At 44.5% G+C, this 8810-nt stretch overlaps 1 long non-coding RNA gene across 1 annotated transcript; it reads right to left on the bottom strand.

Moving 5' to 3' along the window:
- Positions 1-1142: 1142 nt before the first annotated feature.
- Positions 1143-6945, bottom strand: LOC101947190 (uncharacterized). The gene is made up of 2 exons (XR_255378.5): positions 6278-6945; positions 1143-2600 (listed from the first exon to the last, which is right to left on the bottom strand). It is a non-coding gene; the product is annotated as an uncharacterized LOC101947190 (long non-coding RNA).
- Positions 6946-8810: the final 1865 nt, after the last annotated feature.

An 8810-nucleotide genomic window follows, 5' to 3' on the forward strand; every position in this document is an offset into this window, starting at 1 on the left:
TATTCAAAACCACCAAGTGCTGTCCAGTTAACTCTTTGTAAGTATTTGGGAACTCAGCTAGGAAAAAAAATGTTGATCCACCAGCAATCTGGACATAGGGAGGAAATTTAAGTTGTTGGAAATCTTAAGAATGAAGGAAAATGAGTTTAAAAAAAGAAATATTTTAAAAGGGTAAGGAATTAAAACACCATTCAAAAGCCCATACGTTCCTTGGTAAGAGAAGAACAAGACGCTTACATAGCTGCCCCAGCAGTAGAGTGCTTCTCTCTTATCATATGCTATCATCTCTTTCTTTCGATCTCTGCAAAGAACTTATGCCATCTAACAAAGATGAGATCATTCTGGAAGGTGAATGCAGTAGCTGGGGACATTATTAAGCATGTGGTATTCAAAATGTGATTTGGATTTTTTTTGTTATAGCATCCAACAAAGAAGCTAATGGCCAAATTCAGTGTCCTGCTTCTGATGACTTCATAGTGCTCTTACATACGTCATGTTTTATTCTTAAACATGGAAATAAAAGGGATTGGCTAATTAATATTGGCTTCATGGGGAAAGGATACAGGCTCCATAAGACCTAGGTGAGCAAGTGTTTGATGCAGAATGACCCTCTGCCAAAACCCTTCTGAAGCAGCACAAAGTCATTAATAGACTCCTGTTGCTCAAAAGGTTCATTCATGCATGTAAAGGACAGAATTCTGGTTTCAGCTGGTATAAAGCAGACTGCTTTGCATTTCCAGCTCTCACAAAGTAAAATATGCACTAACATGAATGGGTGAGAACTACAGACTTTGTCTGCAAGGCCAGCATTTTTCATCCTTTACAGGCCAGATTTTCAGTTGATGGCTTTCACTTATGAATGTGAAATTGCACACACTTGTGCCTGCACTTTGCACATGCCAGCACCTGTCCATGCACTAATGCTTTTACATGATCTATAAATAGTCTAGTGCTTGCATGCACATTTTAACATACGCATCAGAAAAACAGTGATAAAATGTGTTTAGGAATGCAAATCCTAATATGTGTATGTGCAACGATTCTGTGACAGATTTCTGTTACCAATCTGCCTGAGGCGTCAGGTGATCAGACTGAGGCTGCAGGATTGTTAGGGGAGGAGATTAAGGAGCACACCAAGGGTCTAAGTTTTAAAGCTTTATTAATAAAATAACAGCGGTGAGCGCGGGGGCTCCCCACATCACTCAAAGGAAGGAAGAAAGCATTAGTGCCTGTGCCCTAACCCACTTTCATACTCACACACGCACTACCCAAGGCTGGCCAAGCCTGGGTGTAACGTAAGAAGAAGAGGGGGAAGGGTGGGCGAGAGTTCTGTCCTGTGCACAGGCCGTCCAGGGTCCACTGTTGATCTCCAATTTGCTTTAGCTCTCAAGAGGGTTTTAAGTCCTGGGGTCTTTTGGGGCATTTGGTTCAGGGACTTTTGTCCCCCATGCTCTTTGTACCAGTCCAAACTGGCTCTCCATGGCCTCCTCAGCATTCCCAAAACACACTGGCTTCAGGGACATGAGATGGTTGTTTTTCCCCTAGCTGGCCTTCACCGTCTCCCTATTTTTTTCAATCCACTGCAGTCTGGTTCAGCTTACTTCTCTTTTCTCACAGTTGGCTGGGGTTGGGTAAGATCCAGGTACAGCTGCAGGCTTCTTGGCTGGATAGAGTCTGTTCGAGTGCAGCGATCTTGGACTGGAGCCGGCGTCTTATCTTCGGACTGAGCTGAGTCGTCACATTAACCTGTTCTCTTCTCCCTTCCTCCCCCTTCGGCCTCTTGCAACCTGCAAAGGAATCTTCCATTCCACACTCACACCTTTAACCCTTCCCAAAATGCCTTGCGATGCTTGCAAAAGCCTTAGCAACATACAATGCTGATCTGCCTTTCCAGGGGACCCCCTGAGGGAGGAGGCCACTGGGTTGTGACAATTCCCCCACCCATATCCTGGATCAGCAGCAGAACTTGGACAGTCAGTGCTAAAGCACAGGTCTCCGTTTTAGCTGCACACTGTATGGTTGTTCCAGGGCCAGGCACTAGAGGGAGACATGATTACATGCACTTGACATAGTTACACATGCACTTAGAGGTCAGGCTGTTTATAAGGAACTCATGAGTATTTGCACCTGCAAAGTGTAGGTGCACATGTGTTTGTGCATGTAATTTTCATCATACATATGTGGATATCAGAGAGTAGCCAGGGTGAAATTTAACGCAATGCCTCTAATGTTACTATAAAATTCAAGGACATTCAATTTAAGACAACATCCATAAAAGGCCATAAAATGCCAGACAAAAATACCACAAGAAAATTCTCTCATGTTGCATTCTGTCTGTATGTCTTAGACATTTGTAAGACATCAGGCTGGTATCTATGCACACAATCTAAGTGCTATTTAGAAGGCATGTCCAGTGGAATTTGAAAGTACAGAGGCATGAAGAAATAAATAATGAAAACAAAATTATTCAGACTCTACGGAACCTCCAAAAAATGTTCAGTTTGGGTTTGTTTGAAGCTTTAGCTATAGCTAGTTTCATCCTTTGGTGTAGCTCTTGCTTTTCTGAGTTCTTCACCATTAAATCTTCAAGGATTCTCAGTCTGCAGACATGGGCAACATAGCATCACAAAGAAAACAATCTGGTTGCTCTCTCAGAGACTTTATTTTTGTTTTATTGTCCTCTCTCTAAAATAAGATCCTTCTTGGCTTAAGTAGGTGCCTAACTTTAAAACACATCACTGGTTCCATTGAAGGCAATGGTACTACTAACGAGTTTAAAGTTAGACACATACTTACATACCTTGCTGATTCTGGGCCTTACCCATGTTACATTTGCTACATTTTGAATGCTAATATTTGATTTCAAAATCACAGTACAGTATTTGGTAAAACTTTCAGAAGGCTAAAAAAATTACTAACTTTCTGTCTTCCTCTGAAAATGTTTATCTTTATAGTAGTTCATACGATGTATAGGAAGAGTGATTTAAAACACTAGTTTACGTTTGTTAGTTCAAGGTTGTTTCAACTATTATAGTGATTTCAAAGATGAAAGGCAGCTTAAAAATATTCTTGAAAACGGAGATACTAGTTGCCCACAGGAATTCACCCCCCCCCCCCCGAAGCAGACTGCATGGAGGAGTCGTCACATATCTAGTTCAGTAACAGATATAGTTCAGTTATTAAAATATTAAATCAGAGAAGATAGATTCAATGCAAAAAAAATTAGTTCAATGCATCAAATTGCTGCTTACGTAAATTGTGTTGGGAATATATTCTGGTAAAAATGGGGATGTTATTTAAAGATGTGACCAAGTCAGATGATAAATGACACCCCATTTCAATTCTTCTCAAGTCTGCTAGTATAAACTCAATAAAACATAAAATATCAATCTTTATGGTGCATTTTCTTTTTTTAAACTTATGCTTTTAAGCTAGATGCCTGCAATAAGCAACCATGTTTACTGTATATGAAGGATTTTACTATCATAGCTGTTTCTTCTGTGGCTATCTTACTAAACAAAGAAACACATAGAAGAAGGCAGGAAATTATTGTAAATCTTTTACCATCTACAGCTGAGTGAATAATTCAAACAAACATAGCTTCTTTTTCGGTTCACACAATGTTCTAGGAAATTGCAATCGCCTTATGATTTTTTTTTTTTAAGTTACTTGACTTAATTCAGTCAATAGCTTTTTTTTCTAAATACAAGCTGTATTGTGAATATTCAGAATTAAAGCTGTATTTTTTAGTTTTGTTTTGCCAGATAAATCACCTGGTAGTTCATCTGTTCCTTGACTGGAGGGGCACACCAGCTCTTCTAGGTAAATCTACTTGTGTGTGCTAATTTGTAACTAGCTGTCCACAAATATTTCAGCCAAAAGAACTCACCTGCCTGCTCATGGGGAAGCAAGCTTGAATGGGTATATAAGACTGTGCAAAGCAAAGCCATTTAAAAAATTCAACCAAATGTTTGTGAATTATTTTTTTAAATTCACCTATTATCAACATTGATTTGACATTGTGATGGTTGAGGGCAGGAATCATAAGAACGGAAATACATTGCTTTAGAAAGGGGTCAAAAGGCTACAGCTTTGCCCAATCAAAGTTAGACAAGATAAGAATATAGAAGAATAGATCCTAGTATTGATAGAAGGAAAGAGGCCTCAGGAGCCTTTTATTGTCATTTAAGTGCTCATATGACGCCGATTGTCCTAAACAAGAAAGGTCCTGTTTTCTGTGCCTCAACTCTTGTGCATGACAGGGCAGGCAAGGTCACAGATCTCATTCAAGCCTACGCATGCAATGTGTCACCAGACAAGGGACTAGTGTAGTTCATATGCACTCTTCTCCAACTCTGCATAAGTGGCCATTTGTTATCCACCAGCTAAAATGGAAAACTATTTATTTATTGAGCACTACATCGGTGTGTCTGTGTACAAATAATTCTTGCCATGAAGATCTCATAATCAGGCAGATTCAGAGGAAGGCATTTCAGAGACACAAGACCCTCAGAGACTTCAAGCACTTTTGGCCCCCCATGTGATCTGCGTGGCTCAGTGAGATTCCCAAAATCCTTCTGTTGATCCTGTATTCTAAGGAATGAAGTTTCTTAGGGTTACCATTCGTCCGGATTCCCCCGGACATGTCCGGTTTTTTGAGCGAAAAATAGCGTCCGGGGGGAATTTGTAAATGTCCGGACTTCCCCCCCCCCCCCATGCAGAGCGCGCACGGCTAACAGGGCCGCCGGCCGGATGGTGCCACTTACATGGGGCTCCTACCATCAGAGAGAGCTCCTCCTCCGCTTCCCCTGCAGCAGAGATCACTCCCTCCCTCCCTCCCTGCATTCGCAGATCGCCTCCGGCAGTCTGGAGCTCCTTCCCCGCTCCTCCTCCCCTGCTGCCTGGCGTGCCGGGACGAATGGCTCAGGCCATTCCTGAGCAAGTTCACAGAGAGGCCAACAACAAGGGGGCCAGGGGGTCGGAGAAGGGGCAGGGAGGTTTTGGATGGGGCAGTCAAGAGACGGGCGGGGTCGGGAGTTCGGGGGGGACTTTCTGGGGGGAGTGTGGATAAGATTTTGGGCAGTCAGGGTACAGGTAGGGAGTAGGGTCCTGGGGGGCAGTTGGGGGGGGGTCTTAGGAGTGGGCAGTTAGGGGACAAGGAACAGGGAGGTTTAGGTAGGGGGTGGGGTCCTGGAGGGCAGTTAGGAGCAGGGGTCCCAGGAGGGGGTAGTCAGGGGACAAGGAGCGGGGGGGTGTTGGGAGTTCTGGGGGCGGGGCTGTCAGGGGGCAGGAGTAGGGAGAGGGATCAGAGCAGTCAGGAGACAGGGAGCAGAGGGGTTTAGATGGGTCGGGAGTTCTGGGGGGGCTGTTAGGGGGTGGGGAGTGGTTGGATGGGGCGTGGGAGTCCCAGGGTCTGACTGGGGGCGGGGGTATGGATAAGGGTTGGGGCAGTCAGGGTACAGGTAGGGGGTGGAGTCCTAGGGGGCCAGTTAGGATGGGGGAGGGTCTCAGGAGAGGGCAGTCAGGGGACAAGAGGCAGGGAGGCTTAGGTAGGGGGTGGAGTCCTGGGGGGTAGTTAGGGGCAGGGGTCCCAGGAGGGGGCAGTCAGGGGACAAGGAGCGGGGGGAGGGTTGGGGGATCTGAAGGGGGCAGGGAGTGGGAGGGGCAGGGCAGGGCTAGGGCAGGACAGGGGCAGGGCTAGTGCGGGGCTCCTCCCATCCTCTTTTTTGCTTGCTGAAATATGGTAACCCTAGTTTCCTTTAAACTTAAAGTGAACTGTGCTTGAGGGAAAAGTCTTGAAAGAGGCTGTGCTTGGGGTGCAAACCTTGAATAATGGAGAACAACCTATGATTGTCAGGAACCAGCCCTTGAACTTTTTGTGCACTGTTTAATGCACAGTGAGAAACTTGTGCCTTAGAAGACAATGAAAGTTTCAGCTGTAATGCATTCTGTGATCAGTCAACCAAGTCATTCATTTTCTTGTCTGCAGGAGTTTAAAAAAAAAAATCACAGCGCTGCAGGTGCATGGAACAAGAGCATCTGCACAGGTTTTTAGATATATTGCACCTTATTGATGAAGCATTCAGTGACAAGGGAGCTTGTGTAAACAGTTGATTCATGGTGAGATGCTTCTGGAAAAAAATCTAGTTAGAATTTCAGAGCCCAAGGGCATGTCTATACTACAAACTTTTGCCGAAGCAAGTTGTGGCAACATACAGCTGCCTTCATTAGTACGCGTTCATACTTGGCTCCTTACATCAGCGCTGTGCATACTCACCAGGAATACTTGTTTTGATGCACAGTGTGGTACTCCATGGGTAGGTATCCCAGCGTGCAATTCCCCACCATCCAGCACACTGTCTGTTGGCAATGTATGGTGAGACAGAAATGAGTCAGAAAGGGTGAGTGGGACTGTGGGCTCAAGTTCCAATCATGCAGTTTTCTCTATCACATAATGCCACCTCTAGTGCCGCCCCATAATGCCATAATTTTCATGCCTGTTTTGAAAAACCCCACAAACCCACATGGGACTTGTTGCTCTCTGCTATCTCTGACAGAAGTATGGAGCCTGCATAGCTCTGCACTATTGTCATGAGTGTTGTAAGCACAGGACACGTGATCCTCTGGTATTTGCAGAGCTACAAGAAAAGCTACGGGGAACAGGATTTCCTGGAGTGCAAATTGCTGTGGGATGTAGCAAGAACCAATTCAAGATTGTTGATGGTGTTCACGGAGCAGCTGCAAATGGGGAAACAGTTCTGGGACTAAGAAAGGAGAACTGATTGGATTGCATCGTAATGCAGGCGTGGGGTGCGGAATTTTTAGAGGTACCAGGACACATTCCTGAATCTGTGTGCTGAGCTCACTCCAACCTTCCAGCACAGGGACACCAGAAGGAAAGCTGCACTGCCAGTGGAGAAGCGAGTGGTGATCACACTGTGAAAACTTGCGACACCAGATTGCTGCCAGTCAGTGGGAAATCATTTTGAAGTTGGGAAAACAAAACAAAACAAAAAAAATCTCCTGTGAGGGCCATTGCCATGCCAGTGTGCAGGGCCAGTGACTCTTAGCAATGTACAGAACATAATGGATGGATTTTCAGCAATGGGGATCCTGAATTGCAGCAGAGCAAGAGATGGCATATACATAGATCCCTATTTTGGCACCATGCCACCTTGCCAGAGATTATCTCAACAGAAAGGGCTACTTTTCTACAGTTATGCAAACACTGGTGGATCACCAGGGACACTTCACCAACATCAGTGTTGGCTGGCCAGGGAAGGTGTAAGAACACAGGACTGGTCAGAGAGCTGCAAGCAGGGATTGTTTTCCTGATAGGCAGACTACAATTGGTGATGTTGATATGCCAATAGTGACCCTGGGGCACCCAACCTAACCCTTACTCCCCTGGCTCATTAAGCTGATGAGCCCCCCCCCCCCTCCCAACAGCACCAAGGGAAAATTCAGCAGCTAGCTTGGGGCAGAATGACAGTTGAAGGTGGTTTTGGTAGACTGAAGGGTCACTGGCATGGTTTATGCACCAGACTGGGTCTCAGTGACAAAAATATCCCAACAGTTGGAGCTGCTTGCTGTGTCCTGAATAACAACAATTTGTGAAGAACGGTGGCAAAGCTGCCACTGAAGTGGAGCAGCTGTCCGCGAAGTTTGAACACCAGACACAAGATCTATCAGAAGAGCTCAGTGCGGAGCTATATGGCTCAGGGAACCTTTACAAAGAGCACTTTAACAGCGAGCCACAGCAATTGTGGTGTACTGTGCTTTACCTGGCCCTGTAGGTTGGAACTGTAAGGAACTGTATGGTGCTTGGTGCACATGAATATAAACACTGACAACCTATTAATTTTGTGGTGCTTGCTGTACCTTTATGATTATTACACCGTTGTCACTGATCCTATGAGCTGCGTCACAGAGTACAATATCAAATAAGTGGGTGCTTTTGCTGCCACCAGGCATTACACCGTTGGGAACTAAAACAGATTGAATTATTTTTCATGCAATAGTTTTATTGACTTACAAACTCCAGTACAGCACCTCCCTGTAGCCTTCCCCTCAACATTCCATGTGGGCGGCCTGAGGTGAAGGGGTAGGGGTAGGGATGTGACCCCTCAGGGAATGTTAAGGACCACCCCAACTTCACATTCACAGACCCGTGAGAGCCACAGTGGATGTATGTGTAGCTAAAATGGACATGAATGTTCCTTCCCTTCTTTAGGCTCTGTTCCATTAATTTATTAAGGTTTTAATGTATTTGCTTTTACTTTGCAAAGAATTTTGGTGACTTTGTATATCATCATCATCTAAGTCCTGGAATGGTTTTTAGTCTAGTCTGAGGCATATTAAATGAACTGGAAAGTTTTTAAAATGTAGGACTGTTTCATGAACAAATTTTTAATTTGCTCTGGAAAACCAACAGCCATTTTGCTGTCTCTTCCAGCCCCTCCCAAATGACTTAATCAATGGTTAGTTGCACCTATGCTTTCTATGCAGAAGTTCTGGAAGAGAGGTGTGGGAGGGGGATGAGGGAGAGTCATTCACACCCTTCCAGTTGAAGTAGTATTTGTTTCCGGTTGAAGTGATAGCAATTAATAGACCTTTTCAATTGAATTGTTGTAAAAATCAACTGCTGTTTAAGGGACTTCACATTTGAACCACACCACATTGCCAGAAAGAGCATACACGCTCAGCTGCAATAAGAACATAATTATACTTTAAATTTGTTGATTCATTTCACAAGATTGTCCCTGGAATGGAAATATCAATTTCTTGAAATATTATTTTAACGATCTTAA

The sequence above is a fragment of the Chrysemys picta genome, chromosome 7, assembly GCF_011386835.1.
Source record: "Chrysemys picta bellii isolate R12L10 chromosome 7, ASM1138683v2, whole genome shotgun sequence".
Classification (NCBI taxonomy): Eukaryota; Metazoa; Chordata; order Testudines; family Emydidae; genus Chrysemys; species Chrysemys picta.